The sequence below is a fragment of the Cervus elaphus genome, chromosome 15 (assembly GCF_910594005.1).
Source record: "Cervus elaphus chromosome 15, mCerEla1.1, whole genome shotgun sequence".
Taxonomy (NCBI): Eukaryota; Metazoa; Chordata; class Mammalia; order Artiodactyla; family Cervidae; genus Cervus; species Cervus elaphus.
This window is the reverse complement of record NC_057829.1, coordinates 84,895,648-84,907,001: the sequence shown is the minus strand read 5'-3', so window position 1 is coordinate 84,907,001 and position 11,354 is coordinate 84,895,648.

Below are 11,354 nucleotides of genomic sequence, written 5' to 3'. Positions count from 1 at the left end.
GAAGGATTTGTCAGAGGAGGGAGGGATGGAAAGCTGGGAAGTCCAGTATCAAGGCGCTGGCCGATTTGGTGTCTGATGAGGACATGTTTCCTGATTTGCAGACAGCTGCCTCCTTGCCACATATATCCTCATGTGGCAGAGAGGGGTCTCATGTCTCATCTTGTTTAATATTTATTTGTTTATTTATCTATTTGGCTGTGTGGGGTCTTAGTTGCCGCCCGTAAGATCTTTTGTTGTGGCTTGCAAACTCTTGGTTCCCTGACCTGGGATGGAACCCAGGCCCCCTGCATTGGGAGCTCAGAGTCTCAGCCACTGGGCCACCAGGGAGGTCCTTCACATCTCATCTTCTAAGGGCACTAATCCCTTTTTGAGGGCTCCAGCCTCATGACCTACTCTCCTCTCCAAAGCACCAATACAATCTCCAAATATGATTGTAATGGGGATTGGGCTTCCACACATGAATTTGCTGGGATCAGGGGGGACACAGTTCAGTCCATAGCAGTAAGAAAGGGAGGCTCTGGGTAGGGTCAGAGCTAAGGGTCCCACAGGAGAACCTGTGAACCAAGAACCACCCGCCATCCCAGCCAAGTCTTTTTTTTTTTAATTGGAGGATAATTGCTTTATAATATTGTGCTGGCCTCTGCCATACATCAACATGAATCAGCCACAGGTATACATATGTCCCTTGCTAACCAAATCTTATGTATGTGCTGCACTTTGAAGATCCCTTTCCCATCTCACCTCCCACACCTTCCTCATGACTCTATGATCAGACATATTTATTATTCCTTTTCAGAAAATAAAGCCAAAATATTGGTGGAAAAAAAAAGAGCAACTTGCATTCCTCTTTCTCATCCAATCTGCCCAGCCTTTCCCTTCCCTGAAAACTCAGTTCAGATCTATCTGTTAGAAGTTGGTATGAGGCCCTCAAAAGCTGAGAGTCAGGTCAGACTGAACCGAGGTCTTCACATGGGGTTCAAAGAACTCCCAAGAGGTCATGAAAGAAAGCTCTCTCCTCTTGTTGTAGGTTATTACGGGCTTGAGCGGGGAATAGGGATTCAACTGAAGCATCGAATAATTAGTTTAGAATTGGACAGACTGTGCTTTAGATCCCAAATCGGTGACTCATGGCCTGTGTTAATTTTGGCAAGTTATTTACCCCTAAGTTTCCGTCTCCTCATCTGAGCTACAGTAATGACCCTGCCCACTTCTCAGGGCAGTCATGAAGCTGAAATGAGCAGTGGTCAGTGTGGTCTGTCTGCCTAGTCCATGCTCAGTAAGTGGTAGCTGATTAAAGGTTGTGGGGTAGACAGAGGGCAGGAGGGAGGTGACAGAGTATCTTGATTCAGACTGCCTTGAAAACATTGTCATCTGCTGCCCTAATAGCTCACACTTCTGGAGGCTGGAAGTCTGAGATCAGGGCTCTAGCAAGACCCTCCTCTTGCTTTCTGATGCCCACCTTCTCCCCATATGCTCACGTGGCAGAAGGACAGACGTTCTCCATATCTCATAAGGGCACTGCTTCCATTCAAGAGGGCTCCTTCCTCATGACCTCATCACTTCCCAGAGGCCCTACCCACCAAATCCATCACATCTGAGGTTAGGGCTTTGACGTATGAATTCAGGGTGGGGGTGGGGGCAGGGGTGTTGGGGGCTAGGGGGCACAAACATTCAGTAGACAACCGAGGGGAAGGGCTTGAAGCCTGGATTTGAGTCAGTCCTGGTTGTCACGGGCACCTGTGTGGTTTGACTGAGCCATGTCACCGCTCTAGAACTCAATTGTCCTTGTGTCCTCATCTGTAAAGTGAAGGGTTACACTAGATGGATCCAGCTCAAAAGTGTTGTTATTTTGTCATGTCCTTTTCTCACTTCCCTGAAAAACTCCTGGAGATTAGATAGAATTGAAAGAGGGGCACATTCTCACACTTGCAGTTCATAACTGACCTTCCATGAGGCTGGTTCTTTCAGGAACACCAAGCTGAAGGAAGTCATCCCAGGACACGAGTTTGCCCCAATTTTCTCCTAAATAGGAGGTCCAAAAGCAACGATAGCTCTGAAGGTTTCTCTCTGAAAGATGTGAGCATTTTCTAAAACTCTGAAAGGGCTATAATGATTGATCAGATAAACTGATCATCTGAAGTATGCAGGCCCCTGTGACCTGTGTGGTCTGCATGCTGACACTCCCTGTGTATGTGCTTTTTCTGCAACATGGGGGCGATTAGAAAGCTGAAAAATGAATTTAGTTTGGCAAACATGTATCAAGCAACTGCTATATGTCAACACCCAGGGTGCAAGCTTGACAGATGTGATCTCTGGCTTGGGAAGCTTACCATCTAGGGCAGGAAGCAGACAGGGACCACAAAAAGCTTCAAGTCAAGTTGGAACTGGATCATTGCAAGCACAGAGATAGAGGGAAAGCTCCAGGTGAGATCTGAGGAAGTGGAGGTGAGTTCTGAAGAGAGGGCACGGGGCTGGACGGGAAGGAACCTCTGTCTTGGAAAGTCTCATGGTTGTTGGGAGGGGAGGCCGATGGCATTGAATCCAGGTCTTTAAGATGGAGATGGATTTCAGCAAGCATGGGTGGGAGGGGAGGAGAGGGTATTCCATTTAGAGGGAACAGCTTGTGTGGAGACCCAGAGACTTGCATCTGCAGGGTGGGACTGACCCAGGGCATCCTGGTGGCTCAGTGGTAAAGAATCCACCTGCTGAAGCAGGAGACATGAGCTTGATCCCTGGGTCAGGAAGATCCCCTGGAGAAGGGAATAGCTACCCACTCCAGTATTCTTGCCTGGGAAATCCCATGGACAGAGGAGCCTGGCAAGCTAGAGTCCATGGGGTCGCCAAAAGAGTCAGACACAACTGAGCACCTAAACAACTACAACAACTTTAAGATGGAGATGATTTCGACAAGCGTGGATGGGAGGGGAGGAGAGGGTATTCCTGGTAGAGGGAACAGCTTGTGCCGGACCCAGAGACTTGCACCTGCAGCGTGGGGCTGACCCACCTGCTATGAGTGGGGCATAGTCTGTGAGGCAGGGGGCAGTGGGAGTGAGAGTTAACTGTGAAGCCAGGTTGGGTCCAAGTCATGAGACCCTAAATGCCAGGCTAGGGAGTGGGATATTCTTGTGGCAGTGGGGAGCCAGAGAGGGTGTTGGAGCAAAGGCACTATTGGATCAGAGCTGAAATTCACAGAGATACATCAACCCTCTGCGTGCGGGTGGGTGGGAGCAGGGAGAGTCTAGCGTCTGGGAGACCAGGCAGAAGGTTATGGCTCCAGTTGAGGGAAGAGGATATTAGGTCCAGGAACATGATCATGGGGAGGGAAGAGAGGGCCTGGACTTGAGATTCACTGAGGAGCCAGAGCCACAGGACGTGGTAACCAATTCAGCACCGGAGTCAGGGAGAGGGAGAAGCTGAACACACTTGAGATTCCAATGTCCAGGAAGTTGATCATAAATCGCTGAATTTCCACCATTCTAAGACAGTGTCAGTCTTGAAATGCACCATCAATTTAATAACAGCTTTTTAGGCAAAAGAAAAAGCAAGAAATAGCTAATCAAAAAGTACACACACTTCGCTAGTGGTCCAGCAGTTAATAATCTGCTTTCCAGGGCAGGGGGCATAAGTTTGATCCCTGGTCAGGGAACTAAGATCCCAGGTGCTGCAGGGCAACTAAGCCCAAGCGCTGGAACTATGGAAGCTCAAGCACTGCCATGAAGACCCAGCACAGCTGGAAAAAAGTGTACGTGCTAATTGTCCTTCATATCCCGATTTCAGAAATGTTAAATATAAATGCATATATACCTTAGATGGGGGAAATACACTACTTGAGAGAACATAAGAGGAAAGCCTGATTTGAGGATGTGACAGATTGAATTGTTATTAAAAATAAGTCAGCCATCCTTGGGAATAATTCCCTTCCCACCCCACTGATGTGAAGCTTGGTGCTGGACTTGCTGTGGTTGATGAGTGTCTGTGGCTGTCCTTTGACTTCAGGCTTAGCTAATCTGATTTGCTTAGACCAGTGAGATGGTAGCAGACATGTTGCCAGCAGGAGCTTGAAATGAGCTCGGACAGTGGACCTAGACCTTTTATACCATAGAGATGGAGAGAATTCCCTTGGAGTAGCTACTGCGCTTTTGTCTTGGGGCTCAGACCTGGGCCCAACCCCTGGTGAGGAGCTAAGTCCTGTTGAACACTCAACTTGAAGCAGAGTCTCTCAGCCAAACTGAATCTGGATCAGCCCACTCCCATAGTAATACCTGGTGATAATAAATGGTTGTTATTTTAAGTCACTGGGTTTGGGCTGTTTGTTATGCAGCAAGAGCTGATGGATACAGATGATTCATTGATAGCAATGAATCTGGGTTTATATATCTTGAGTAGGAAAAAACCAATCCGGATAAGAGAAAGCAATAAGATAGAGTCAACGGTGGTTTAGCCACAATATTCTGAGCCTGATCTATTCCAGATTAACCATAGTTCAAATCCAACACTGATCACATGACCTAATAGTATGTTTCCACATGTGTTGTACTTAGTTGCTCAGTCGTGTCTGACTCTTTGCGGTGACCCCACAGACTGTAGCCCACCAGGCTCCTCTGTCCATGGGGGTTGTCCAGGCAAGAATACTGGAGTGGGTTGCCATGCCCTCCTCCAGGGGATCTTCCCAACCCAGGGATCGAACTCAGGTCTCCTGCATTGCAAATGGATTCTTTACTAGCTGAGCTACCAGGGAAGCCCATGTTTCTATATATGTGCATATAAATTGTAATTTCAAAGTTTTGATGAGGATGTGTTCTGTCCCAACTTACAAATGTCCCAAAACTGCACTGATTTTTAATGTTCCCATGTCCAATTCCACCTGGGCCCTATTTTGTCAACCAGATCACTATGGCATCACAGCCACCATGAACCACACACTCCAATAAGATTAACATTTCTCCAGTACTTTCTAAGTGTCAGGTTCCAGCCTGTGCCCTGAGAAGACAGATGTAAAACACATGAGGACACTGATCTCCTGGGTTCACATTCTGGTGGAGAAGACAAACTACGAAATGAGATAAACAAGATTTCAGACTTTGAAACAAGTAAAACGGGATAATGGTATTTTTTTTTTTAAGGTTGAACATAAGAAATAATAATTCTTATAGAATTAGAACAATTTTCTTGTTTGGTAATTCTAGTGTTTAGCCTCCCACAGGATTTAATTTCAACTGTATGTTTAATTTCCAGATTGCCAAACCTAAAGATTAAGCCTAGTGGTCAGGACAAGTCTTTAGTGAAAGACTGACTTTTTTCTCCATCATTCTTTCCTTAAATGTCCTGGGTGCCTACTCTAGGGCACCTGCTGTACTAAGCACGTGTTAAATGAATCCTTACATTTCTGCAAGATCACACTTGGAAGCAGAGGTTGACCAATCTGCCCCAGGACCCAAAGCCATAAAGGGTAGAACTGAGATATGACTTTTGAGTAGAGTCAGCCCTCTCTATATGTGGGTTTCTGCAGCTGAACCAATCCTGGATAGAAAAATTCAGGGAAAAAAAACTTCCAGAAAGTTCCAAAAAGCAAAATTTGAATTTGCCATGCTTCTATAACTATTTACAGAACATTCACATCGTGTTTACAGCTATTTCCCTAGTATTTACACTGTATTATGTGTTATAAGTAATCTAGATATGATTTTAAGTATTCAAAGAATATGCATAAGTTATACAGAAGTTGTATATAGAGGACTTGAGCATCCTTGAATTTTGGTATCTGGGAAAGGTCCTGGAACTCCCCTGGTTACTGAGGGATGACTGTACGGCAATCTTTTTGCAAACCACAGCTGCTTTCCCTTGTGCTCACAGCTTTATGCTGTCACTCCCAGCAGGAAATGGACCTCAATTTATTGAGGTACCTTCTTGCCTGGGAATTGTCCTTCCTTCTCCCTCCCCATTCTCTCCCGTGGTGGTTCAGACAGTAAAGAATCTGCCTGCAATGCAGGAGGCCTGGGTTCAATCCCTGGGTCAGAAAGAGCCCCTGGAGAAGGGAATGGCACCCCACTCCAGTATTTCTGCCTGAAGGATTCCACAGACAGAGGAGCCCGGCGGACTACAGTCCATGGGGTTACAAAGAGTCGGACACGACTGAGTGACTAACATTTTCACTTTCACTTGCCTTGGAATTGTCCTCCTCCCTCCCCATCCTCCACTACCAGAGCCATGTTTGTAGCTCACGACAATGCCCACTGCTTGGAAGTGTTTGGATGTGTTTCACTAACCACTTGAAAGACGAAGTGGGGAAGTAGTTCTGGAGAGAGAAGCCCAGTAGAGAGGAGATGGCCTGATCCTGGAGACTTTCTTATCCCTCTTATACCTCAGGAGGTCATACACACCTCTGGCTGTATTTCTGTCTTTGAGTTCTGTATTTCCTTATGCTAAATTTCCCTTTTCTGCTTAGGCTAGCTTGAGAACTTACTCTCATTTATCTGTTGCTTTGGGAAGAGCTTGACTGATTCTTTCTGAAGTGTGTATGACCAAAAGAACTCCCTAAAATATTTGTAGCATGTGTACTTAAAGACCAGGAGCCAATCCTGAGGCTAAATGTTTTATGTGTGTTATCTGACATTCCCCCCAGGCCCTGATAGAGAATACCCATAAGTATGAAGCTATCAACTTGGGATGTGAGACCTTGCAGGCTGCCTGGGTTTGGAGGGTCACAGAGAATCTGGGCAGATGGAACCAGCCAAGGGCTCCCTGGAGCATCAAATCTCCACCAGTGCCTTCCCTGTCAATCCAGCTGAGAGGCCTGAGATGATGCAGATACCTCCTGGCTGTTTCCTCTCTTAACAAATCTTGGTTGTGACATTAGAATGTAACCAACCACTACTCCCTCCTTGCACAAGTGTTTTTTTTGTCTTGCTTTTTGTTTTGTTTTGTTTTGTGGTCTGTTTGTTTGGCCATGCCTTGTGACATGCAGGATCTTATTTCCCTGACCAGAGATCGAACCCATACCCCCTTCATTGGAAGGGTGGAGTCAGCCACTGGATGGCCAGGGAATTCCCACTGCATAGGTGTTTTTTTTTTTTCCACTAAGGGAGAAGGCCGAAATAACTGCTCCAGGAAGCTGTGGATGAATCTTGGAAGGGGAGTTCCCCAGCCGTGCATGAGGCAGGAGAAGATGCAGGATTTGGCTGGGGCAGGTGTCCTGCAGTACAAGGCCACGAGGTCTGCCCAGAGGCGATGGCCGTGTGGCAGTGTGCCCATGACCTGGACAAGCTCCCCTCTCTCCCGTGGGGACTACGGTGAGACAGAATGCTAGAGCAAGCATCCCTTGTCTAGGGATGATCCCAGGCCCTCTGCACGTCACCCGTTGCTTCATAACTTTCTCCTTCGTCTGCCTCATAGCTCCCCTGGGTGGGCTGCACAGTGCATGAGAGAGGGGCAGAAACGACATGCCCAGGCTGAATCCTGTCCCTGCCACTTACCAGCTGTGTGAATGTGAACAATGCGCTTGGCTGCTCTGTGCCTCAGTACCCTCATCTGTAAAATGGGAATACTACGGGTATCTTCCTCCTGGAGTTGCTGAGAGGACTGAATGAGACAATGGATGGGAAGTGCCTGCACAGACACACCCTCCTTAAAAGCCTGGGGTCACAGCAATCCCACTTCTGGGCATACACACTGAGGAAACCAGATCTGAAAGAGACACGTGCACCCCAATGTTCATCGCAACACTGTTTATAATAGCCAGGACATGGAAGCAACCTAGATGCCCATCAGCAGATGAATGGATAAGAAAGCTGTGGTACATATACACCATGGAATATTACTCAGCCGTTAAAAAGAATTCATTTGAATCAGTTCTAATGAGATGGATGAAACTGGAGCCCATTATACAGAGTGAAGTAAGCCAGAAAGATAAAGAACATTACAGCATACTAACACATATATATGGAATTTAGAAAGATGGTAATGATAACCCTATATGCAGAACAGAAAAAGAGACACAGATGTACAGAACAGACTTTTGGACTCTGTGGGAGAAGGCGAGGGTTGGATGTTTCGAGAGAACAGCATCGAAACATGTATATTATCTATAGTGAAACAGATCACCAGCCCAGGTTGGATGCATGAGACAAGTGCTCGGGGCTGGTGCACTGGGAAGACCCAGAGGAATCCGGTGGAGAGGGAGGTGGGAGGGGGGATCGGGATGGGGAATACATGTAACTCCATGGCTGATTCATGTCAATGTATGACAAGACCCACTTCAATATTGTAAAGTAATTAGCCTCCAACTAATAAAAATAAATGAAAAAAAAAAAAAGCCTGGGGTCAGTGACAATGGAGATGGGTGTTACTGGTTTGTCTGTTTTGTAGGTGATGGCTTTGAGGCCAGGGAAGCCAGGAGGCTTGCCAAACTCACTCAGCTAGACAGCACTTATCCCCCAGAGCAGACCCTCAGGCGAGGATTTCTTGAGTCAGGAGGTGCTCCCAAGGGGCCTGGGAAGAGAAAGCAGTGGGAGAAGGGAAGGAAAGCCAACCAGGGGCAATGTCAGGCCAAGTTCCAAGCTATGGGCGCGGAGGGGCACTCCCCAGTGACTGTACGCCTCAGCGTGGCCTTGTCAGAGGCAAGGAGGCCAAGCCTGTCCTGTTCCTGCTCCTCCAGCCAGTCTGGTCAAGGCCGCCCTGCGAGGGACATAAACTCAGGCTTTTCCAGCAATCTGGCCATGTGGGCAAAGTGGCTCCAGCAGCCCCAAGGCAGTCCTCCAAAAAAGAGTCACGTGCTTGCTCAGATGGTAGAGAATCTGCCTGCAGTGCAGGAGACCTGAGTCCAATCTCTGGGTTGGGAAGATCCCCTGGAGGAGGAAATGGCAACCCAGTCCAGTATTCCTGCCTGGAGGACTCCATGGACAGAGGAGCCTAGTGGTTCCTGGGGTTGCACAGAGTCGGACACGACTGAGCAATTAACACATAAACACACACACAGGCTTGCGGCTGGGAGCAGAAGCGCTGTGGGGGTGCGGTGACAGGGCCTGTGTGCTCACTGGGTCTGGGGGTTTGTCTGGCGCACCGGCATCATCCTGTTCAATGGCGAGAGCAGCACCCCAGCCTGTAGCTTCTGGATTTAAGTTCCCTCTGCACCAGCCCCCTCCCTCCCTGAAAGGACCTAATGCAGCAAGGCAGACAGGGTCTTTGCCGCGTGCCCCTCAGGGGCCATCAGCCGCTGCCCTGCTTTGCTGGCTACTTTGAAACAAGGGAGGCCGTCCCCACCCTGAGGACAAAGGAAGGCCCTCTCCTCATTCTGCTTTTTGTCTTTGGAAATTTGTGGCAACAGTTTCAGTTTAAACATATGACAATTAAATCGTTAAGAGTTCCGATGCCGAATTAATTACCCAGTGGGAAAAAGGATCAATTGTGTAAATATATCATTTATGTAATGAGTCTTGGCTGTGATTTAGATGTCCAGATTGGTTTTCTTCCCGCTTCTGTCCTGAAAACAAGTCTAGCCTCTGGGCCAGGGCCAAACAAACAGCCTCTATTAGGTCCGAATGCGGAGCATTAAGTGGTCCAAATAGACAGGTGGGGGCAGGTGATACAGGGGCTGGGGGGTGGTGGGGGGAGAGCGAGATTGTCGGAAAATTGGAGCAATTTGCCGAAATGAGCCAAGTTTGTCCTATTAGTCTTCATGTCTCTGCAGAAAATTACTCTTCAGAAACAGGGAGTGGAAGTTAAACATCCCCTTAAATGACACTTCAGGCCCACTCACTCCCCACCCCCACCCCCAACACCAGACCCCACGGTCCAACTGTGACGGCCTTCCCTGGAAAAGGAGCCGTCGTCGGCTTCTGAGGCACGGCAGACACCTCCAAACAGCTCACATTCTGGGGCTCATCAACAGTGGCCACCCAGCATGCAGTCTGTCTGCCCAGCCCACGGCCAGGTGGGGATGGGTTCACCGTGGCACCAAAGATTCCAGCCAAGGCGGCAGGCAAGCTCCCCTGGGGGTGAAGCGATCACTGCTTCGGATTCTAAAACTCCATGTAACTAACTCTTTGTTGAGTGCCCACTTTGTGTTATGTCCCTCCCCGACTCCCCCTGGCTCTCATCATGCTGCCTTTACTCATCTTTTTTTTGGCACTGCTCACGACCCCACAGCTGACCCAAGTGTGTCTGAGAGCAACTGCTCTGGGTCATCCAGGTTCCTGGGGCCTGCATGGAGCCCAGCACCTAGGTGACCCTCAAACATGACTGCAGAATGTCGCCCACTCTCAGGGGGCTTGGAGGAGAGAGGCACAGCCTTCTCAGCCAGGTGCCTACCACCCCTGATCTCCCAAGGAGCCCCCCTTCTCTGAGATACAACCCTAGGCACATGGGCCTTTCTCTAGTCTCTCCTTCCTTCCCTCTTTCCCTCCCTCCTTCCCTCTCTCCCTTTCTTCCCTTCCTTCCTTCCTTCCTTTCCTTTGCATAGGGAATTACCCTGCGGCTATAGTAAAGAATTACATACTCGGTCGTGCCTGACTCTTTATGACCCCATGGACTATAGCCCACCAGGCTCCTCTGTCCATGGGATTCTCCAGGCAAGAATACTGGAGTGGGTTACCATTTCCTCCTCCAGGGGCATCTTCCCCACCTAAGGACAAGTCTCTTGCATCTTCTGCGTTGGCAGGTGGATTCTTTACCACGGAGCCACCTGCGAAGCCCATTTCCAGTAAAGAATTAATATGGTGAAAAGAGAGCTGACTTGAGTTTGAAGTCCAGTTCTGATTCCCAGAGATGAGAGGGGGAGACCCTGGAGGGGTTGTGCAAGGCTTTTGCCTCCCTGAAACTTAGTTTCCTGATTTGAATAACAAGGCCACTAGTTTGGGACTACAGGAGCCCCAGGAGCCCTGCTCCCTGGGGGTGGAATGTATCTGAGATGCCTGTTCTGCCAAGAAAGGGACGGGAAGCTCCTTCTCGATTTCGGTGAAATTCTGGAAAGGGTGAAACTTCGACAGTAAATGGTCCAGGAAGCCTTGGCCTTGGGGAAAATGAGATTGAAGGGGGGCAATTATGCATCAAATGCCATGTATTTGTCAGGAATTCATTGCTTAATTGATGCTTTATTGCTCCCGCTGACACATGTGTTCGAAATGAAATTGCATCTACAGGGGAGGAAGTGAAATTTATTTCTGCTTGTATCTTAATAGGGGGAATAAAGTGTCAATTAAACAATGAAGATGATATATATTTCATGGATGATCTGAAGAAGAAATATTACTCCCTAAAATGTTATTTTACAATTTATAATTATGAAGAGCCACAGTTCATACACTTTCCACTATTTAAAAATAGCAAAAAAAGGTAGCATTATTAAATAATACAAAAAA